The sequence below is a fragment of the Phascolarctos cinereus genome, unplaced genomic scaffold (genome assembly GCF_003287225.1).
Source record: "Phascolarctos cinereus isolate Bilbo 61053 unplaced genomic scaffold, phaCin_HiC Scaffold_2;HRSCAF=192, whole genome shotgun sequence".
Classification (NCBI taxonomy): domain Eukaryota; kingdom Metazoa; phylum Chordata; class Mammalia; order Diprotodontia; family Phascolarctidae; genus Phascolarctos; species Phascolarctos cinereus.
The window spans coordinates 153,471,734-153,496,657 of NW_027555625.1; the positions used below are offsets into that span (position 1 = coordinate 153,471,734).

At 39.1% G+C, this 24,924-nt stretch overlaps 1 pseudogene; it reads right to left on the minus strand.

Annotated features, from left to right (window-relative positions):
- Positions 1-383: 383 nt before the first annotated feature.
- Positions 384-24,924, minus strand: part of LOC110210420 (nuclear envelope integral membrane protein 2-like) — a 30,161-nt pseudogene continuing 5,620 nt past the window's right edge.

Below are 24,924 nucleotides of genomic sequence, written 5' to 3' on the forward strand. Positions count from 1 at the left end.
CACGCACATAAAACAAACCAAAAAATCAAATAAGGAATGGTGTGTTACTTTATCTGTCACAGTATCAATGATCTTTTCCTCAAGTTGAGAGCTGAGATGCCCTGGAAGCAGAAGACACCCTCTCTCACTGTGAGGATCAAGAGGAAGACTTCCTGAAGCATTGATAAGGCACCTCTTCATGCTGGCTAACCCCGTGAGGAGCAGAAAGAAAGCCTCCTATTGTTTCCAGGGAGAGTTTCCTTTCTAGGAAACTCAGAAGGAATCCTTCAAAGAATCTTGGTTGCCACTTACAGTACAGTGAGCAGCAGAACTTGCCAGCAAGGATGATTCCAGGCACAAGATATATTTATTGTTTAATTTCCTTTTCCCTTGGGACCCATCTGTGCTCCAGGGAAATTGCTATGGGCTCAGTTTCCCTACAATAGCTTATCCTCTTTTTGAAACACCCTCTGCATTTCAACTATTTCCTCTTCCTGAAAGCAGTCTTGTTGATTGTACTCTTGGGAACCTCCAGAGCTAAAGAGCTGCTTTTCCAAGAACCAGCCTCCAATGCCATACTGTTCTTCATGGGCTCTGATTTCTTCAGGTAATACGTGATTTGCTCCCAAAACAAACTCCACAAACTTTTTAGTGGACTGGAGTCTGGATACAGTTAACCATGATGGGAAGGAAGGCCATGTACCTTGACTGTTTCAATTTCAGTTTGTTCCCCATATTCTTCTTCAGTAACGTGCTTAATCATCAGCCGTTTTGATTTATAAAATGCCTTGATTTTTCTGCTTACACAGCAGAAAGCTCTGCATGGATAATAGAGACCCTGAGAAAAAATTAGAACTGTCGCTGCATCGACAACCTGGTCTGTAGTGACAATTATGAGCAAAGATAAAAGCTGTAATGCCCGCATCAAGAGATTTATGCTCCTTTCTTTGACAAGTGGCTTGTGTCGGTAACAGGCAGCAAATAGGAAGAAGAAGGTTCCCATGGTTAGAATGTAACCTAATATATACATTTTGTTTTCATGCCAGGGTCATTTTACTTCTTCCATTAAGTGGCATACAAGGTGAATGAAGTGTAGCCTCAAAGGTGCTTTACCTGGGAATATATCTTTGCACGAACAGCAGGAAAAAGACCAAGGTCATAAGAATGCCCAGTACAATTCCAGCAGAATAAAAGAAACATTGCCCCTACTCAAGGTCCTTGCTTTAAAGAACAGGAATACCTGTTATATGCACGCATATACACATATACATACATAGATACACACACATATATATATGTGTATGTATATATATACACACACACATATATACTCTGCCCTCTCCTACATTATTTCATTTGATCATAAATTTAGAGCTGAAGAGAGACCTTAGAGAGTCAACCCTCTTTTTGTATCAGTGAGGAAACTGAGACCCTGATCAGGGGTGGGGAACCTGTGGCCTTGAAGCCACAGGTGGCCCTCTAGGTCCTCAAGTGCGGCCCTTTGACTGAATCCAAACTTCACAGAACAAATCCCCTTCCTGGTTAGATGATTTGCTTAAGGTATTAAGTGGTAGGGATGGAATTAGAATCCAATTTCTCTGACTTGAAATCCACTGCACTACAGTGCCTCCACACTTTCCTGATCTTCATAACACCCATCTAAGGTCAATGCAACAGTGTTATCATCTTCATTTGATGGGGCCGTTCTGCCGTAGTGAAGTGATTCTAATTATATATAAAACTTTTGCATCTTGTTTCAGATGGATATATGAGAAGGAAATGGCCAGGTGTTAAAAGAATAAGATCCTCCTGAAGCCAAATGTGGAAGGAGTTGCATAGAAAGATCGTGGAAGAAATGAGATTAAGCACAGGGAAGTGAATTCAGGGTATTTATTTTGTTTTTTGGAGGCATGTGCTGGAGTTTGGGAGTTATAACCTGCAATATAAGAGGTAATTGGAAAACCTTCTTTGTGACTTTCTAAATTATAGCCTTAACTTTTAAATAACAGTGCCCAAGCAATTACTCTGCCCATACCTAGAGTACAACATGGCTTTCTGACCACCCAATTGGTTTAATAAATCTCATAGTCATCAGGATTTCATAATTAGCTATATTTTTCTCTCTTTTCAAGGAAATCTTAGAGACAAGAAAAGACCTAGTCATTTCCTTTGGGTGTTTAGCAAATCAAGAAGATTTTTCTGAAACTCATTTTCAGTTAGTCTGGAAGTTATATACTGAGTGCACATATGCCTGGACAGCAAAGGACTGAACATACCCCTTCTCACTTAAGTCAAACTAATTTATTCTGTGTTTTCTAGGCAGGGCCTTAGACAAAGTACTTAAGCAAGCAAAGTTTTTTCTCAGTCTTCTGCCTACCTCTTTTTCTGTGCCAGCCTCTCCCCTTTTCTCCACTCTCCTCTGGCTCCCAGGAGGCTGGGGTTATTTCATTCATGTCTGACCAGGGCTTCTCACCATGGTGCCCCATCGAGGTTCATCTTCCCTGAGCAGTGCTCCTTCCTCAAAAGAAACCCTCTTACCCCATTCACAGGTTTCTGCTTTGCTAATCCTTAACTTTAGGTAGTCACTATTAAGACTCTTTCCACTTCCATTCCCACTTCAGACTGATGAGCCAGGATAAAGGCATGAAGCCAGGTTGATTGGGTCCAATATAAATCTATGCCATTTTACCTTAGCTGAGCCCTCACTGCTTTGCAGTTCCTTTTATTCACTTCCTATTACTTCCCTTTCATTTGCCCCACAGAAGCCCTTACAAATGTTTTCCATCTTACTAGCCATGTGACCTTGGGCAAGTCACTTAACCCCATTGCCTAACCAAATATATATGTATGTATGTATATATATATATATATATATATATGTATATATATGTATATATGTGTATGTGTATGTGTGTGTGTGTGTGTGTATATATATACATATATATATATACATATATATATATTTATATATATTTATATCACAAACACTTTCCAGGTTCCTCAAGTACTCTCCCCTACTCCATTCTTCAGCAGATGATATGAACTTTAATTTTGCTTGAGAAGATTGAGACCATTCCAAGTCAGTTTTGATTTTTTGTTTTTACTTTTCCTTCTTACATATGATACAAGTTTTGAGAGATAAATGTCTCCCCTAAATCTCCTCTGAAACTCACATAGTACTTTGTGACTTTTTTTCTTATACCTTGAATGCCATTTTGTACCTTAGTTCTTTTTTTGTAAGGATATTACTTTTGCCACAGGGTTGCAAAGCCCTTGAGGGCAAAGGTATAGCTGAAGGATCTTTGTTATGATCTTTCTTATCTGCTAGCACGTAACAGGTACTTAAAAAATGTGATGGAATCCTAATAAAGCTGCCCCTAGCCCCAATATTCTAATTTCCTTATGGGCTTCACTGAACAACAGGCATGCCCTGGTATGACCACAAAATCTAGCTTTAACCACACCCAGGCCCCCAGACTCAATCATAAGCCCGATTGAACAGTAGGCCCACTGCCCGTACCTAGGCACCATCCACAGCTTTCTCCTCTCCCCACCCCAATCCAATATCCAACTTCCTCATGTATGCCTCACTGCTCACTAGAACAACAGGTGTGTCCAGAAACTCATATTTCTCACAGAAACAGCAGGAGTGTCCATGTGATAAGATCCTAGCCACTGCCTCTAGCTAGCCACTGCCCCCAGACCCATTCCTCTCATTTTCCACAGAAACAACAGGTGTATCCATGCACTCAAACACAACCACATCCATCTAATCTCAGATAGGTTCACAACAGCCAGCCAATCAGAAAGCAACACCACCAGGATGCCCAAGCAGGATGTAGACCCCAAAACAATAGAAGGAACTTTTCCTAAGTAGGCACCTGCGCAGTAATAGCAAAAGTTGTATTTTAGGTGAACTTATGATGTAGAGAGGCTTATTATCATTATCATACATATAAGCTCTGCCCCCACCCCAACTGGTTTTTCTGTATGCATTATGGGGAATTGCATGAGCAGTTTCACCAAGGCTGCAACCTCTCCCCTATTACCTAATCCCTTAACAAACCCCTCCTGCCTTTTTAATATTCATAATTTCTGTTGTGTAATCAGAATCGTTACACTATAAATTTGACAGTGTTGACTTACTAAATTGCTGGTTCCTCTTGGAACTCAGCCCATTGGAGGCGTCATTCCAATAAATGCCTATACTTGGATTAGAGGTGGTCTGACTCTGTGAATTCAAGACAACCCCCACAACAAACCATGAAACAATGACAAATGGTTGTCAAATTTGAGTTTGTGTTTTATTAAAGTTCATTATGAAGTTGTGTTGTGTACAGTTATATATACTGGTTTGCTCAACTTTTCTCCACACCTCTAATTTTTTCTTTGCATTTTCTCCTATCTTGGAGGAAGAAGGACCCTTCTTTTTGACAAGACAAGATTAACCACTCCTAATTGTAAAATCGTGACTTTGATTCCATTCCACATACTTCCTGGGCGTTGCTGTATTATTAACAATCCTTCCCTCCTTCCATCTCCCCCCTCTCTCCTACTGTTCCCCCTTTCCCCTCCTCCCCCACCACTGCACTGCAACTCTGGAATCTTCAATTTTTACATCTTCACTGACCATCACTCTTGCTACAAGCATGACTGGAACTTCCCAGTTTCAAAAATTCCTTTCTTTTCTGGATTAATTTAGCTTCTAACTTTTTCCTTTATTTCATGGTTGGACATCTTGAAAAGGTCCTCTCTCTTCATTGTTCCTGCTTCCTCATCTTCAATCTTTATGATCTTCCTTCCATCCCCAGAATTTACTCCATTGAATATGCCTTCTCCAAAGCCCCTGGTGTGTGGCCTACTAATTGCCAGATTAGACATTTTGTAAGTCCTCACACTGCTTGACTGAACTACATGTGACACTAACTATCCCTTCTCTTCCCTTTAGCTTCAGTGACATTGTTCTATGCTGGTTCCCCTCCTACTTCCTCTGAATGATCCTTCTTGTCCTCCTTTGCTTATTACTCTTGTTCTTCCTTTTGCCCCTTAACATTTAAGTCTCTCTATGGCTGGGAAAATATTGGCTTCCCAGAAAATTTCCCATTTTTCTCCTTCACATATTCTATGAAGCTCAGCCACATTGGACCTCACTTGCCACCCTTGAAATAATTCCTTTTGTTTTTCACCTCTGTTACTTTACTGACACCTTCAAATGAAGTGAGTTCCTCTCTCCATCTCTATCTATAGAAATCCCACTTGTCCTTAATAATAGTTCATATAACAATTTAAGTTTACAAGTAGTATCCTCACAGTCACCCTGCAAGTAGATAGTAAGTTGATAGTGAAAACATCATCATTTAGACTCATTTCTTCTCAGGAATGCAAAGATCCAAGACAACTCCAAAAGACTCATTGATGGAAAATGCTATTCACGTGTAAAAGAAAGAACTATAGAATTTGAATGCAGATTGAAGCATACTATTTGCTCTTTTTTTGTTGTTTCTTATTTCTTGTGGTTTCTCCCATTGGTTCTAACTCTTCTTTACAACATAACTACTGTGAAAATATGTTTAATATGAATGTATATGTATAGCCTATATCAGATTGCATACCATGTTGGGGAGGGGGGACGAAAGGGAGGGGAAGAAAATTTAGAACTCAAAATTTTATGGAAGTTAATGTTGAAAATTAAAACTAAATAAATAAATTAATTAAAAAAGGGGAAAAAATCATCGTCTTCAGCAGAAACTGAAGATATGAAATGATTTGACCATATCCATGCAACTAGTAAGTATCAGAGCCAGACCTTGAACCACGTCTTCTGAGCCCATACCTGGTGTTCTTTCCAATATGCCACAGTGTCTCTCAAGGTCCTGTTTAAAGTACTTCAAGGCCTAGCTCAAATGCCACCTTTAATATCTTTCCTAAACTTTCTTATTAGAAAATGATCTCTGCCTCTTTGAACTATCATTCCTTTTTGTTAGTAGCTCTCATAGACACGTACTTTGCATTAGGGTTATTTCTGTAATGCCTTCCTTTTGTTGATTATCTCCAGTTTTATTCTACATATATCTTAATTGTACATAATTATTTATATTTTGTTTTCCCTGTTAGACTCTGAGTTTCTGGAGAACAGGAAGATTTTTTAAAAATTTTTAGTCGGGGGAAGGAAGAAGGCTTTTGCCTTATCCCTATTGCTTAGCACAGTGCCTAGCACGTAGTAGGCATTAAATAAATGATTGTTGACTGATTTACTACTGGTCTCCCCTAATAGCACTTGAAGGCAGAGATTGCCTTAATTGCCTTGGCATCTTCTTCATTTGCTAGCACATAGGAGGTGTTTTAATGGATATCAAATTCAAATTTGTTTTTATTGAATCCCATCAAAGCTCCCAGTCCTCAGGCAGCAGGAAATACAGACCTCCAAAAGCTACGATGTCCACATGTTCAGATTTTCTGTTAATTGAAGCTCAGGCATTGCAGAGAAGTAGAGTGAAGCATCTTCGCTTGGAAGTCAGAGGGTTGTACTGGATTTAAATCCTTGTTATGCCACTAACTAGCTTCTTAACTGTGGGCAAGTTACTTATTCTCTCAGAGATGCAGTTTCCTCAGTGGTATAAGGAACGGATTAGTATAGATCACGGATGGGGAACCTACAGCCTCAAGGCCATGTGTGGCCTTCTAGGTCCTCAAGTGCAGCCCTTTGACTGAATTCCAAACTTCACAGAACAAATCCCCTTAATAAAAAAGATTTGTTCTGTAAAACTTAGATTCATTCAAAAAGCTGAACCCAAGGACCTAGAAGGCCACATGTGGCCTCTAGGCTGCAGATTCCCCACCCCTGGTATAGATGGTCTCCAAGGTCATATCTATGTTCTTACAGACTGAATACTAAACTACATTTAAATCTACAGTGCTTTATGGTTGACAAGGTGGTTCCTCACATCCATCTTCTGAATTAAACAGTGCAATTGTTATCATCCCTTTTTTACATCTGAAGAAACTGAGGGAAAAAGTACTTAAGTGATCTGCACAAAGTCTGAATCTAATAATAACTACCAGTTACATAGCACCCTAAGATCCTTTGTGTGTTATCACCCCCCTCCCATTAGATTGTAAGCTTAGTGAGGTCAAGGACTGTCTTTCTTTTTATTTATCATATCCCTAGTGTGTAGCACAGTGCCTGGTACATGGCAGGTGCTTCATAAATGTTGATTGGATTGGATTGCAAAGCGCTTTACATACATTATCTGATTTAGTCCTCATAGCTACTCAGAGGCAGGTGCTATTATCTTCATTTTACAGATGAGAAAACTGAGGCTGAGAATAATTAAGTGACTTGCCCAAATACACATAGCTAATAAGTGTGGCAGAATTTGAACTCAGGTCTTCTTGACTCCAAGTCCAACATAATATTCTAGCTAGCATAGGTTGACATAGTCAAGTTTTGAACCTTTTGAGACTTTTGGTTCAAAGTCTATCGGTCTTTGTACTTTACCCCTTTAGGTCTAATTTAAGTTGAAGGTTTAGGACATAAATTAACTAAAAAAAAGCATTTCTGTAATTTCATCAATGCTTCTGATGGATACCTTCCTCTGTTTTTGCTGATCAATACCATCTCAGCAACTTATGGCCTAAAAGGAGTGCTTGTGGCATAAATGACTTGCCTAGAATCACAAAGCAAATGTGTGTCAGAGTGGAATTTAAGCCCTGACTTGGACAGCTAAGTGGTGCAGTGAATAGAGTGCTGGGCCTGGAATCAGGAAGACCTGAGTTCAAATCCAGCCTCAGACACTCACTAGCTGTGTGACCCTGGGCAAGTCACTTAACCCTATTTGCCTCAGTTTCTCATCTGTAAAATGAGCTAGAGAAGGAAATGGCAAACCACTCCAATATCTTTGTCAAGAAAACCCAAAAAGGGGTCACAAAGAGTCTGAAATGATTGAACAAGAACAACTTCCTGTCTTGAAGAACAACTAGAGATCTGATCCATTATGTCATGCTTGTATTCATACTGGGATAACAGGATTGATTTAAGAAGAAAAAAATCTCAAGGAATCAAAGAAACTCAAAATTAGAATAGACAGCCATGTAATCCAACCTGTACCTGCATAAGAATCATCTGTAAAATTCAACCTTTATTTGAATACCTCCAGTGATGGGGAACTCTCTATCTTTCAAGACATCCCACCTTTGGATATTGTAGTTTCAATGTTACTTTTCCTAGCCTCCTCTAATTCACCAAAACAAGATAAGATATGCCTAACTAACTGGCAAACATGTTGAATAAAAGTAGAGATTATCCCATAATGATTTTTCCCTGTCCCTATAACATTTTAAATTTTCTTGATTTTCCTCTTCAGTGCAACATGCTGTCAGGCACAGAGATGCTGCTGGCTTCAGGAGAGCTAGACCTGGCAGGGTAGTAATGTAGTCAAGGCCTAAGGTATAAATAAGAAAAATTAAGGATTGGTATGCTTAGACAATTACTCCTGTTTTCACCCACATGACTCCTTTCCATGAAATAAACATCCTCTGATTTTGGTGATAAAAACCTTCTGTTGTTAGAAGAATATTAATTGAAATGGAACATTGGCTTTGGCCCAAATCAGCTTTAAAAAAGGGTCTGGCACACTCTGTGTCGGGCTAAAATCTATTGAGCCTAGGAAGCAACAGTAAAAGCAGGAACCTTTAATAGAACAATACCAGGCATTAGATTATTGCCATTTTGACCACCACCATCATAATTAACTCCTGTGATTATTCTATATACCAGAATTAGTGGGTGGTGCTTGCTCATTTTGGACAAACGTCTCCAAAAGTATTTTAGGGAGAGGTAATTCTTCCACTCCCCACCTTTTTTTTTTTCTGATCGTGGGGACAAAAACTGTAAATACTGGCTTACATTCATGTTTCTGTCTCTGTCACTGGCTATCTCTCATGCCTGAAATTCTCTCCCTCTTCATCTCTACCTCCTGGCTTCCCTGGCTTCTTTCAAGTCCCAGATAAAAACTCCACTTTCTGCAAGAAGTCTTTTCTTATCTCCCTTAATGATAATGTTTTCCTTCTGTTGATTTTCTCCAATTTATCCTGTATGTACCTTATTTGTACATGGTTTGTATGCCATCTTCCCCATTAGACTCTGTGCTCCTTGAGAACAGAGATTTTTTTTTTTGCCTTTCTTTGTATCCTCGGTGCTTAGCATGGTACCTGGCACACGGTTGGTGCTCACTAAATGTTTATTGACTGACTTTAAGAAACAATGTCATTCTAATATTGGTTACCAATTCAATTCAATTCAATAAGCATAGAGACATTCTTTATGGAAAGGCCTGTATTGGGCTTCAGCAGGGGAATACAAAGGCACAAAATAAAACAATCTCCACCCTCAAAATGCTTAGTTTCTATTGGGGAGATTTAACAGGCATACATATAAGTAAATACAGAGCAATTTCAAGAGAGAGGAAGTGAAAACAATTCAGAGAATCAGGAAAGGTGTGTTGAAAGTGATGTTGCTTGAATCGAGCCTTCAAGGCAGCTTAGGTTTCAAAGGTAGAGGTGAAAAGGCAGACTTTACAGATGTGAGAGATTGCCTGAGAAAAGACATGGAGGTGAGTGACTTGGTCAAGAATTGAAGTCTAGGTCTACCTGAGTTCAACAGAAAGCCTTGATGCAAAATCTCCTTTGTCAGACTCCTGGATATCCTAGGCCTGGAGCTGGGAGCTCACAGCCCCTTATCATGCGGCGACTTTAATTAGGATACCTTGGCAAGAAGGAAGACATAAATAAGACATTGTCTTGAGCAAACAGCCATTCCCTTGTGTTTTCCTACTGTACTTTCTAATCAGTGTCATCTTTATTCATGACTCTTGATGGATGAATCTTGTACATGGATTTTCTTTCTGTCACTGATGGAATGTCATGGGGTGTTTATGTAACTTGAGATCAGCTCTATTACTGGACAAATGGGCCCCTCCCGCTCATCCCATTTTTGTTCTTTGAACAATGACTTCACATTCATAAGGCAAATAAATACCATTTGCTGCACACAGCAAATCTAGAGAAAACATGTTGTTTCCTGGATCAAGTGAGAAACACTGTACCACCCCTGAGCTGGCCTGGAAACATAACCCAGCCACTTCCTCTAGCCCAAATCTGTTGGCTTTCTCCCGACAATAGCAGACAATTGTTGAAACTTATTTTTACATGAAAGAAAACATTAGTCACAAAAAGTGAGAGCAGCACTCTTGATGAAGTTTAACCCCATCATTGCTGAACAGTGCTCTGGAGGCTCTCTGGATATTCACCATTTCTCTTGATAAATTCCCCTTAGATGTTTACCCTAAAACATTCCCTTTTGCCTAGGAGGTATTCAGGAAATTGTGGTATCAGTCATAGAGAAAAAAGAGTCTCACCCACAAAATCATATACCACAGTGTGTCATATGGACTTACACATATTGACCATCAGCCCCTTCTCTGCCACATCTGGGAATGTTCTTCTGATTCTATAATATTAGACCAAGGCCATATTGATAGCGTATAGCTAGACTGGTCATCCCAACAAAAACTGATCAGTCACATAACAGGTGAACAGAAGTATTTTCTTGATGAAATGGATTAAATTAACTAGATATTTTGGTGTTATGGAGATCCAAGGGTGTGTTAAAGACAACTGTAACCCAAGTTGTATACCTTAGACATCAACAATTGCTAAATCGCTGGACAAATCATGTCTTGATTTATTGTTTCATTGATTGTCTAGACGGAAAGTCTTTGGTAATACAGATGCAATTTAAAAGTGTGCATACTTATATATGTGTGTATATGTATATATGTGTAAAATATATATATATATATATATATATATATGTATATATATATATAATGACACATATGATACATACGTTTTCCTGCAGAACTCAGTCTTTAAACATCTACTAGCATTGACCCACCTTCTCTCATTGTTCTTTAAATATTTTTTAAATGTACTTTAAACAGCTAATCAGGAGTGCAGTGCAAGGCTTAGGGAATGAAGTTATCACCAGATTGGAGGCCTAGGCTCATAATAATAATGTTAATAAAAAAAAAATTGGTATTTATATCTCCAGTCACCTTCATCTATGTCTTGCCGCTGGACTCCTATGACTCTGGAGGAGAGAGTGAGGCTGATGACTTTGCACAGCTCCGCCTCACTTAAATCCAATTCATGCACAAGTCAGTGCATCACTCTCCTGATGTCATTGGTCCTCTTAGAGAACAAAGGATGAACAACGACAACAACAACAACAACAACAACAGTTGTATAGTGCTTTTAAAGTGTGCAAAGTGCTTTATGTAGACAGCATAGAAAGCATGGCCATCAGTCAAGAGAATACTACATATCTTATTGTTGAGGACTGTGTACTACAGAGAGCAGCCATTTGGTGATTGTGGAATGAATGAATGAATGAATGAATGAATGAATGAATGAATGTGAACAGAGCACCACTGTAGAACTCTACAGATTCAGAATTGGAATGGCTCTCAGAGACCATTGCGTCCCTCCCCTTCCTTCCACAAATGACACCCAAAAAGGTTAAGTGATTTACTCAATGTCATACAAATAGAGTAAATTGAGTAGTAAATTTGGATTTGGGAAGACCTGAGTTCAGAACTATGACCATGGACCAGACACTGAACCTCTGTCATTGATAGAATTGATAATATTAAAAAAATTGACAAAGACCTATGAGAGGTCTTAGTAGCCCCAGCTCCATACATGGTGACTGCTTTTGAACCAGTAATCTGTTGATTCTTAGAAATTACTCTTTATTTTTCACTCCTCCCTCCCAACACACACACACACACACACACACACACACCCACACACACACTCACACACACACACAAACATACACACACACACACACACAAACACACACACTTCAGACTTGATAGGGAAATCAATAACAGCAAAGCATTTTGAGGGAAGTTACTGAAAGTTCTTGACTATTTGAAACCAGATTAGCCCTGGAATCCAGCAATACACTTGTCTTGGGACCAAAATGTTTTGAGTTCAAGACATACACCTACAGCTTATCCATCAGCTAGAGCTTAGTTGGGCTGGGCTGCTTGGAAGTTCTGTCTCTTAGATAAGAGACGAACATTTCCTGTCTGAAATTAAACAAATACTTCCATTCTTCATGAGTGTGTTCTGGAGGCAGTTGGCTTGGAAGCAGTTTGCACAGGTGGATGTGAATTCCATGGGGCTCCTTGCCTTCTGGCTCATAGGAGTCATTGCATCTGTAGCTTTGGCTTGCCTTCTTTTGGAAAATGTGATTCAGTGACCCTGGAACTAAATGTAACATATTCTTAGATATGGGGGAGAGTGAGAAAGACCAGTCAGAACACAGATAGAGTATCATAGGCTTCAGTCAATTTGTTTTCTCTCTTTGCACCAGCCTACATGGAAATGAATGAAAGCAGCTTTCTCCTATTCATCTCGGACCTCAAAGCAGTCACAAAGAGGTCAGGGTTTTGGCTCTCGTAATTACAAAATTTTGCACAGGATTCATGTGCATCTGAAAGTTTAGCCAGAGGAGACACAATCTTTCCTTCAAAGTAGTTCCAACAGTTCTAGCATGGAATTACTTCTGCTTTTAGCAGAATTCTAACATCTGCTGTGAATTCCTCCATCATCTCCTCTTACTCTTTACCAGCCACCTAATATGTGTGTTACCTCCCCACCTGGGTTGTAAATTCCTCAAGGGCAGATAATGCATCTTTAATTTCTTTTGGAGACTCCCCACTCTGATCTAATTGCCAAAACAACATTCCCCACACCACAGGCATTCAAAAATTTGTGAGTAAATTAAAGAAGAAAAAAAAAAACATTCAAGTGCCTACTATGAACCAGGTGCTGTGCCAACTACTGGAGATACAAAAAAAAAAAGCCTTTGCCCTCAGGAAGTTTATATTTTAATGTAGAGAATTCATGCCCAGAGAAGGGAGTTTTTGTTTGGGCATCACAGGAATGGTGTTAAGAAGTTTATTGTTATGCCCTCTCCAAAAGCAGTGGTTGTTTTGATTTATGTACTACTTCTAGAGCAAGGGGGGAAATCTGGTGGGTGGAGGTGGGGGGTCTAGGGATGGATGACAAGATGTCCCAAGAAGGTGGATGTCTGGGGAGGGTGAATGTGAAGCCTGGTTTGGGGCCAGCTAGAAGTAGTCTTTTTAGGCAAATTTGTGCTTACTCAGTAAATTAGCTAGTTAATTATGTTCTTGTAAATTTCCTGAGTTTATCATTAAAAAAAAAAGCCAAAGGGGCAGCTAGGTGGCGCAGACCAAACATTTAATACTTACTAGCTGTGTGAGCCTGGGTAAGTCACTTAACCCCAATTGCCTCACCAAAAGACAAAAAACAGAAAACAGAAAACACAAAGTTCTTTTATTCCACTTTCAAAGAAAATAGTAATTGGTACCAGTTAACCAAGAGACATTGGGCAAGTCTCAACTCCCATAGCCATCAGTTCTCTCATCTTTAACAGAAGAGGTTTGGATTCAAATACCTATAAATTAATTAAATTCATTTCAATGTTTTATAAGTATCTACCATGTGCATTGTACTGTGATAGACTCTGGTGATACAAATACAAAAAAAAAAGAAAATTTTTGCTCTGGGGAGCTTCCATATTACTTTTATATTTACAAGCATAGTTTTTATATTTACTAAGATTTTATGCTTATACTTACATAGAACTCTAAAATTTTCGAAGCACTTATATCTTATTTGATTTCATTTTGCATGCCCCCAGAAGGTGGAATTGGGTAGAAGATGCAAAAGGATGAACTGAGATTTGATGTCAGGAAAAACACCTAACAATTAGAGTTATCCATAAGTGGAATAGGCTCCCTGGGGACATAGTGGATTCCCCCTTCATTGGAAAACTTCCCTAAGTGAAAGGAAAAGAGTTGCATGACTATTTTGCAGGGCATAATGCAGTAAGGATTCCTTTTTCCATATGTTTTGGACTAAGTGGCTGCTGAGATATCTTCTGATTAAGAATCTGTGATCTCATGTCTTACACGCCTATGAAGTAGGTACCATAGTTATTACTATCCCCATTTTACTGGTAACAAAGCTTAGTCTCAGAGAGGTAAAGTGATTTTCCCACTGTCACACAAGTAGTAAGTGTTGGAGCCAGGATATGAACACAGGTTTTCCTCAATTCCAAGTCCAGTACTGTTTCAATCAACAAGTCAATCAGTAAACATTTATTAAAGTACCTATCATGTGCTAAGCACTGTGCAAGATGCTAGGGATGTGAAGAAAAAAAAAACAGTCCCTGATCTCAAAGAACTTAACATTCTATTAGGTGGAACAACATCTACATAAATAGGAATATATAAAATGCAGTGTGTCCTAAAAGTTTCAGTGCATTCTTAAATTATTAAGGCACTAAAACTGTTGAGATTCCCTGTATATACATTGGGATGGGGGAGGGTACTAGCAGCTAGGGGAATCAGGAAAGGTGTTATACAGCAGGTATTACTTGCATAGAATTTTGAAGGAAATGTGAGATTCTAGAGGTGAAGATGAGGGAGTATATTTTAAGCATGGGAGACATTATAAAGGTGTGGATGTGTGGAGAAGGGAGATGCAGTGTTGTGTGTGAGGAACAGCAAGAAGGTTGGTTTGACTATACCATCAGAAGACCCCTTTCTCACCCTTGAAATTGTGTAGTTCTGATATTGAATATGGCTTGGGAGGTGGGTGCAAGGAGGGGGTTAGAAGGCTAATGAGAAAGGAGTGTGACAGGAAGGAGGAACGTTCCTCTGGCAGGTATGCGTAATACTGACGTTTCCAATTTTGATCATGGGAATTCCCTTTTCCTAGCCACTCACAGTATCCTGGCCTGTTTGGTTTGGCATATTTGTATAGCTCTGGATTTGGGTGGGGTTTCCATGAATGCACTGCTGTCCAAATATGCCCTCTGTTTCATTCTTCCCAGCTTCATAGGGAAGGCAGGACAGGGCAGGGCTGGGCAGGGCAGAGCAGAGGCAAACTACATTACAACAAAGGTGAAAACCAGAGGAGAAAGAGACAAAGAACACTGATGGAAGCAGCAGAACCCCCTATTACTCAACTTGCACATGATGGCTAGTCAAAGAATCCAGTTCCTATGATTGGCTGCTTATGTTTCATTGTAGTCACCACCTTTAATGTAATTGTAGAGAGATTTTATTAAATCCTTCTAGGGATTTGTGTGAACCCTTTTTGTTATGGTTTCTTCTTGGAGCTGACCCAGGGACCCAATAAACAGAGTCATTGAATCTTGGAGATGGAAGGGACCTTGGCAGCATAATAGCTAACATCTCATATTTTAAAGTTTCCAAAGGGCTGGATATTTCATTTGGGAGACAGGTGCTGTTGTTATTTCCTTTTTACAGACAAAAAAACTGAGACATTTCTCTACCTGTTAAAATTTTCCTTTTCCTTCGAGACCCATCATCACAGTCTCTATGAAGTTTCCTTTATCTCTCTCCCCCCTCCTCGTCCCCAACAGGAAATGTTAAAACTAAGCCTTAATCTCTCCTTTGCTCTTATTACATTCTACCTTGCAGCATTTATTTGAGTGCATGTCCCATTCTCCCTATTAGATTCTAAGTTCCTTGAGATAAAGAATTTGGTATTTTTTCAATAGCTGTATCCCAAGTGCTTAGAATGGGGCACTTTCACCTTAGTATGTGATCAAGAAATATTCATTGGATTGAATTGCTGAACTTCAAATAACTGAAAAAGCTGGTTCTGTTTTTTATATCTCAATTTTTAGTGGTCAGTTATAACTAGAACTTTTTTCCCCATTGCTACTAGTATTCATAGGGGCTCACTTTGTGAGAATTACATTCTTCATAGTCTGCCCTCTAAAGAATTTCTGTTTGCCTCTGTCCTGCCCCCTAGTGGTCATAGATTCACAGACTGCAAGAGCTAAAACCATTTCTCAAATGAGAAAATTGAGAATCAGAGAGCTTAAGTGATTTGCCCAAATTCACAAAGCTGTTTCATGGTGGAGCTAGGGTTTAATTCAGATTTAGTGATTCCCAGACCTATGCCCCTATGCACCTTGCTTTTTTTTTTAATGAATTGAACACTCTGAGTTCAAATCCTGCTTTAGATCAGGACTTCTTAAACTTTTTCCACTTGCGACTCTTTTGGCCTTTTGGTTAGCATTGTGTGGCCTGAGGGCATGCACAGTGCAACATGCTCATGCTTTATTTTCAGAACCCAGGCTTTAGTGAAGTTGCAGATGCAACTTGGGCAAGTGCTGCTGGAAATACCTTGGATTCATTAAGCGTTTGATTTTTAATTAATTTTGGTCATTGTGCATTCAGAAATATTTTACTATTGCCAATTTTTTGTGACCCTATATGGAGTTGCAACCCATAGTTTAAGAAGTTCAGCTTTAGACACTTAAAAGCTATATGACCCTGGGAAAGTCGTTCAACCTCAATTTCCTTGACTCTAAAATGGGATAATAGCCCACCTTACAGAACTGTTGTGAAGATCAAGTGAGATAATTATGTGTAAAGTGCTTTACAGGCTTTAAAATGCTGTAGAAACACCAGCTGCTATTATTAATTTGCTCTTCTTGCTATAGAAACTGTCTTTTGTAACATCTCTCATGCACTTTCAACATTTGCTACATACCATACGGTAAAGAGGGAATAATTTTAGAAAGGTACAAGTTGAGAGAAACAGCTGAATTGATGAATCCATGAATGCAGCATCTGAGACCAAAGGAATTCTACTAACCCTTGAATGTGCATTCTTATCCTGCTTCTTCATGCTTAGTATATTGAAAATGTGTCTGGGGTCTCATATAGAACACATTTGGAAAATGGTCATCCAGTCTTTGCTTGAAGACTCCTAAGCAGAGAGAACCCACTAATTCTTTAAGTAGCCCATTCAGCTTATGGACAGCTTTGTTGGGAAGCTTTCCCTCACACCAAGCCTAAACATATTTCTTTGAACTTAGAATGTCATAGGATCATACCTAGAAAGGACCTTAGAGGCCATCTAATTCAACCTCCTCATTTTATAGATGAGGAAATTGAGGATCAAAGAAGAAAAAGAGGATCAAACAGTTTGCCCAAGGTCACACAGGCAGTAAAGAACCAAGGCAGGATTTGTAATCCAGCTCCTTTGACTATATAAAGAAATGCTCTTCCCATTTACCATGGTGGCTGGAAGCCTCTACTCATTAGTCCTTATTCTGCCTTCTGGGACCAAACAAAACAATTATAGCCCCCTTTCCACATAAGAGCACCTCTTTCCCTCCTCCTCTACTCACCTCAGGAGACAGTTAATACCCTTCCACTATGGCTGAGACCGTAGCTACCACAGTCCCCTACCATTGCCTTAGGATTGAAAGGAAATCTTACATCTGATGGACATCACAACATTCTTTCTAGCTGCTGATTCATCACCTTTGTTTCAAACAAATCCAGATGATTTATTTTCCCCATCCAGACAGTATTGAGCAAATGACATATTTCACAACTCTCCAGGTTCACAGCCTCAGCATCATCTTTGACTTCAACTTCCCCTCTGCCCTAACTTCAAACAGCTGCCAAATCTTTAGTATTCACCCTTCCCAATGTGCCTCATTTCCACCCCTGCTGATCAATGGATCAATAGTTTTAGAACACAGTTCAAGTTTGAACTATCTGACTAATATATTGATTATATACATATATATATACACACACATAACATATGTGTGTGCATATATGTATATATGTACATTTGTATATGTAACATTAACCCATTTGCATCTGTTTTTAAAAAGCTAATATCTGGGTTTAGTTTGACATTTATTGGTTTGGTGTTTTTGATTTGGTTTAAGGCCAGATCCCTATGTCTGAAAACCCTTTCACCTGATGAGTAAACCTTCCATTGGGGCTTCTGTTGACTTTTGAGCAAGGCAGTAACCTGACTTCTGAGGAGAGTTACAGAGCCAGGCAAAACTTCAGAATAGGAAGTTCCTGGGAAAGCAGTTCAAAGCAGGCCCTCAAAGCAACTTTTAAAGACAATTGATTTGGGGGTGGGAGATCTTAGGGCACTGCTTTAGGTGGAGGAGATGGCAAACTCAGGATATTGGCTTCCATGGGCAAAGAACGGGGCCACTGTGAGGCTACAGCTGGGATGGCTTCTATGTGTGAATGTGTTAGGTCAGAGTAGGAAAGTGATTTGAACTGTGCTACCAGGTAGCTTCATATTTTTGTTAATTATGCTTGCTAGTTTGGTACCCTATAGGTGGATTCAAGCTTGAATTCAGGTTCTTTCTTTGATATATAGTGGCTTTTAAGACTCTGGCCTTAAGTCACTTAACCTCTGGGTGCCACAGGTAGGTCTCCAAGACAAAGGTGTAGAGCACTTGACCGTTCATAGCAGATGAAAGAATGCCCACATCGATGATATGACAGAGTGGGTGGGTGAAAAAAACCACAAAGAAACCCTAGGTACCATGATTAGGCGTTTCTTCCTTACTGGGAGTGGAGTGGAGTGTCTGCAATCAGTGCCCTCCAAATTTCAGAGCTGTGGGGAGGTGTGCCCCACTCCATTTATTGTCCTGCTTCTAAGAATGATCCATGACCCAGCTCTCAACCATTTATATATGCCACTTCCAAGTATAAAGTGAGGTGCTTCTAGAACAGTCCTGCAGATAAGCCCTGACCTACATGCTCAGACACAATGAGAGGTTAGGACAGCCTATGGCAAGCAGCCAGAGGCCACAAGGAGGAATTTAACATACTCTCCCTCTTCTGTTTCCCAGCTATTTGGTTGCCATGGGAACTCAAGATGGTGAGGGAATTCTGAGTATATTTTCCAGTAACCAATTTTTCTAGTGATAGACACAGGTAGCTATGGAAAGAGCTCAGGATGACATTGGCAAATTTGGGTGGGGGTCAATGCAAATGGTTTTGTGGACTGCCTTTGAGAAGCTATTCTTTTGGTAAGGGTTTTAGACCAACATTAAAATAATTCTCAGTTGATAATTTTGTTTTTTACCTCAAATTCATTTCTAAATATAGTCCCCTCCCTTTTTTTCCCAAGAGAGCCATCCTCATGGTAATGGATAAAAATGAAAGGGGAAAGAAGCAGTTGAAGAAATATAACCAAAACATTGAACACTTCAGACAATATATGCAATGGTCCATACTCACAATGTTTGGGCAGTGAGGTGGATAGAGTGCCAGGCATGGAGTTAGGAAGACTCATTGCCCTAAATTCAAATCTGGCCTCACACACTAGCTGTGTGACCCTGGACCCCATTCACCTCAGTTTCCTCATCTGTAAAATGAGCTAGAAAAGGAAATATGCAAACCACTCCAGTATCTTTGCCAAGAAAACCCCAAATGTGTTTTTTTTTTCCAGAGCTGGTTGTAAAAACATTCATTAGCACATCACTGCTTACCTTTCTTCTTTCTAAACTCTAAGGAATCTACTGTTTATATCTCTTGAGCATTGGTGTGAATCAACAATGTATGATTCTACATTCAGAGGAATAAGCATGTAGATATATTATAGTACACTGAAAATAAAGTAACGGTATGTAATCCACAAATTTTCTTCTGTCTCTTGATTACAAAAGATATCTTGGTGTCCCTAAACACTAGAAAGAAAGAGGCATCTGATATATAGGATGGGCTTGTATTACAGCTAGTTATTGAAAATTGAAGTTCATTTTTTAAAAGTTAGACATGATTGAAATGACTAAACCACAACAATATACCCACAAACCCCTACCAATGCAAAGAGGGGAGGGATGTATTATTGTCTCATCTCTTCTGTAGGGCTGAGATTTGTCGTTATAAATAAGTACCCTCAGATTTTTTTCTCCCTTTTTAATTCCCTTAGCATTATTGTAGTCATTGTTGTACATTATTTTCCTGGTTCTACTTATCTTACTTTGTGTCAGTTCATATAAATCTTACCATTCTTTTCTTTGTTCTTCATATTCCTCATTTCTAACAATGTAGTAATAATAATATTTCATTGTATTCATGTCATCCAGTCAGTCAACATATATTTGTTAGGCACTTATTGCATTTCAAACACTGTGCTAAGTTCCTAGGATACAAAGAAAAGCAAAAACAGTCCCTGCCCTCAGTAAGCTTACATTATAATGGGGGAGACAACATGTAAATAAGTAGGCACTTAAAAGATATATACAAATTAGATGGAAAGTGATTTCAAAGAGGAAGGTATTAGCAGCTAGCAAGGTCAGGAAAGGGGTCCTGTAGAAGATGGAATTTGAAGTGTCTTGAAGGAAGTCAGGAAACCTAAGAGATGTAGGTGAGGAGGAAGAACATGGATGGTTATAGCTAGTGCAAAGACAGAGGAATGGGAGATGGAGTGGAGAGAGAGAGAGAGAGAGAGAGAGAGAGAGAGAGAGAGAGAGAGAGAGAGAGAGAGAGTCATGGTTACACCAATATGTTAAAAAATACTTTTGCAAGATGCATTGGAGTGAGAAGGTGAGTGGAATAAGCATTTATGTAGAACCTATGTACTCGGTGCTGTGCAAAGTGATTTTTTTTTTTTGCAAAGAGTATCTCATTTGGTACTCACACTAAATGTGTGAGGTAGATGCTATTATGGTTCCCATTACACCAATGAGGAAAATGAGGCAGGTTAAATGATTTGTCCAGGGTCATACAGTGTCTGAGGCTAGATTTAAACTCAGGTCTTCCTAAAAACAGACCCAGTGCTCTGGGAGAAAGGGTAAGCAAGGCTTCATGTAGAATAGAAAGTACTGTGGCATCCAGAGGAAATCTCCAGCTCTCATCTTTTGCCTCTCTGAGCTCCTAAGCTCAAGAGCTTCTCTGAGAACTTGGGGGTCCATTTCCCATGGTTTCCTATCATAGATTCAGGCCTTTGTAAAGACTGACTTTAAAATTTTTGTAGTCTGGATTTTGACTGCACAGGAACGTATATATTATGTCTCCATTGTTCATGTAGAACTAAGTGCTTTGGAAATGTTCTTCCACCCAAAGTGGTGTTTTTGTGGAACAGTGTTTTAAAGTTTGAAAAGTTTCATATACATATCATTTGAAACTGAGGTAGATAATCTAATTATTATTATCTTTTGAATGAGGAAACTAAGGTTTAAAGAAGTTAATGTCGCACAGTTAGTAAACACCGGTATGGAGATTTGAACTTAGATCTTCTGGAGACCAAATCATTATACATATGGGTGTAGGCCTTTACTATTCTAAAAGATTCCTTGATGATAAGTTTCACTCTTTCTGGGTTAGACTTTGCTCTTTTTGCCAAAGAAAACTCCTATTTGATGAGTCAGTCAGTGACCTGGGCTTGTGAGGGTTTTTTTTGTTTGTTTTTTAGTGTCTATAATCATTATAGCTATTAACACACTTAAATACTGATGAGTTTTTCCACCATTGATTTATGTCACAGCTTCACTGCTGATGCATTTCCTGAGGAACAACAGTTGCAAAAAGGGCTGGCATTTGTTGTATTTTTCGAAAGAAAGGCATCGCCTTGCCGTTGTAGGGCTTTCCATGTAATGGAACAATTTGCCTGCTTGTGGCTTCTTCTTGCATGAGTATGTCTCTGGTCTGTGATCTGCAAGAAGAGGGCACTGCACATTGACTCTATAGATCTTGGCAAAGCCGTCATAGTTGGAAATGAGCTGGCTTTCTCTGACTGTTTCCTTTTACATAGCTAGTTTCAAATTTAAACAACACAAGATGAGCTAAGGTCCCTGTTGCAAAAGAGATGGTCTGGAGCAACAGTAGACCAGGGTAAGGACTCTAGGGTGGTGATGGATGATTGAGAGTACCATAAAGTACTTGTAGTTATTTTAAAACTTCTTGGCATTGAAGGATAAGATCTTTTAAAATATGGATTCTTAAAGGTGACAGGAAATTATGAATGATTATTTTCCATGACTAATGTTAACAGAAATATTATAGTAATACCCCTGGGGAAAGAATGGGTGATGGGTCTTCCCAGAGGTTATTTCTACAGAACACAGAAGAAGTTTAGAACACCATACTAGAAATGCAGTGGGGCTCTCCTCTTTGAGTGGTCTTATCATCAAAGAATCCCCTGTCTAGAAAATTACCCACCTTTCATCAGGGGAGGGACCAAAGACAACCACAGTACATGCAATACTCAAGGGAGAGAATATAGATACAACTTGGCTATCTTCTGGCAATTTTTTTTTTAATTGAATCAGCAAAAGAGAGGAGAGATGCACAGGGAGGTACATATCATAGAAACTCTCAGGAAGACAATGTAGTCACACTCTTTTAAGGAGGCTTGAGTGGGTATGATACTCATTGTGCAAACAAGCAAGTCTGACTAAAGCCAACAAGGTTTACCTTTGGTTGCAATCACTACTCACACTTCTACTTAAATCCCAAGGTACACACTACCCTTACCTTGTCACACCAATAGTGTCAGTGCAAGTGAAGACATGCCTCTTCTCTTAGTCATGGTGCCAGCAAGTACAGCTTAAACTGATAAAAAATAGGGAAAGTTATCCAAAGGCCTGAGTTCCTATTTTCAAAGTCTAGAAGTATTGGGCAAGAGTCTCCTTCATTTTAAACCAGAGAATGACTTCATTAAGTCTTAGGGCTATTGAATGCTCAAGGATTGTCATTCTCTCTTTCTGCCTCAGTATTAGAGGATCACAGAACCACAGAATCTGAGAGTTGGAGGGGACCTCAGGAGGCATCTAGCACCATTCACACTCCCCAAAAGAAGTCTTTCAACTCCCAAAATGGTTATCTAAGTCTTTGCTTGAAGGACTGCAGTTAGGGAGAACTGACAAATCCTCAAAGCAATCCATTCAGTTTGAGGTCTATCTAATGGTTAAGAAGATTTTCTTTACGTGAAGCCCAAGTTTGCTTCTTTTTTTCTTTTCACCTTTTCCTCCTAGTTCTCCTCTTTGAGGCCAAGTAGAACAAGTCTATTTACTCTCTTCCACGTGATAGCTCTTCAGTTTCTTGAAGATAGTTATCATGTTGTTCCCCCCACCCCAGTCTTCTCTAGACTAAGCATGACAGCTCTTTCAATCAGTTTTCATAAGGCATGAATTCAATGAGGTTTTCCTGCTGGGGACACTATCATTAATGTCCTTCCTAAAGTATGGCACCTGGAACTGAGTTAGACACTCTAGATGTGGTCCAGTAAGGAAGGATAAGGGACAGCAGGACTATCACGACCTTATTCCTGAATGCTTTCTATATTTGCAAAATTATTCTATACATACTTCTGTTTATCAATTCCTTCTCCGGATCCAGAGAGCATCTTTCTTCATATGTCCTCTATGATGAGCTTGGATATTTATAATAGTCAAAATGACTTATTTACTCAAAGTCTGTATTTGCTTCTTTGACTGCTATATCATATTACTGACTGATACCGAGCATACAGTTTACTAAAACTCCTAGTTGCTTTTTTTCTTTTCTTTTCTGGAGAACTGTGGTCAGTAGACCTCTATTATTTTGCACTTATGAATGTGATTTTCTCAACCCAAGTATAAGGCTTTACATTTATCTATATTACACGTCATCTTATTCAATCTTACCTAATGATCTGGCTTATGAAGACTTGTTTGAACCCCAGCTACCATCCTGTGATTTAGCTCTTCCTTTCAGCTTTTCATCATTTGAAAATTAGAGAAACACACTAATTATGCCTTTATCAAGTCATTTATAAAAATGTTATGCAGTAGGGAGCCAAGCACAGATCCTTGGGGCACACTATTGGAGACTTTCTTCCAAAATGACATACAACTACTAAAGGCTACACTTTAAGTTGGACTATTTGACTATTACCTAATCCATTTAATCATGTTATCATCTAGTCCAGTGGTGGTATCAAACTTGAACAGAAACAAGGGCCACTGATCCATACATAAGGATCTCTGCAAACTGCATATTGATAGTTAAGATGTTTAATTATCTACATTTTATTGAATTTTTATTTATTCTGTTAAATATTTCCCAATTTCATTTTAATCTAGTTTGGACCTGCTCAAGTACTTTGTGGACTGTATGTAGCCCATGGACTGGGTGTTTGTACTTCTGATTGAGATAAACTTTATATCCAGCATTTTCTTGGTATACTAGTTTAGTAATCCTGCCTCTCCCTTCCTCATCCCTCCACCAAATAAAGCAAGGCAAGTTTGGCATGACCTGTTTTTGATGAGGCTGGATCTTTATGATAACTGCTGGATTTTTCTAAATGTTCAATAACCATCCCTTTAATATTATATTCTAAAATTTTGTCAGAAATTAAAATCACGGTTAGAGATTTATCATTTGTGGAACCCATTTCCCCCTCTTTTAAAAAAAAATTTGGGACGAATATCCTTTAACCTAATTATGTCACTATTAAATCTATCCTCCCATGAGATCAAAGAAAGAGAAGAAGGCCCCATGTGTACAAAATTTTTTGTAACAGCTGCTTTCATAGTAGCTCTGAATTGGAAATGAAGAGGGTGCCCATGTATTAGGAAATAGCCAAATTATGGTATGTTAATGTAATGGAGTATTATTACAGCATACAAAATTACAAAATAGTTAGTTTCAGACGAAATTAGGAAGATCTCTATTGTTTGATACAGAGTGAAGTGAGTGGAACTAGGAGAACAATTTACACAATGATAGCAGCATTACTGAGAAAACCAACTTTGAAAGATGTTAGAACTCTGATTAATGCAATGACAAACCATGAGTACACAGGACTGAAGATGAATCATGTCATCCACCTCCTGCCAGAGAGGTGATAGATTTAAAATCCAGAATGGGACATGTGTATTTGGGCATGGCCAATATGGGGATTTGTTTTTTTTGCTAGGCTATGCTTGTTTAGTTGGGGAGGAGCAGTGGAAAAGAGCTAATTCACACAAATAAAAGCAAAATTGCAAAA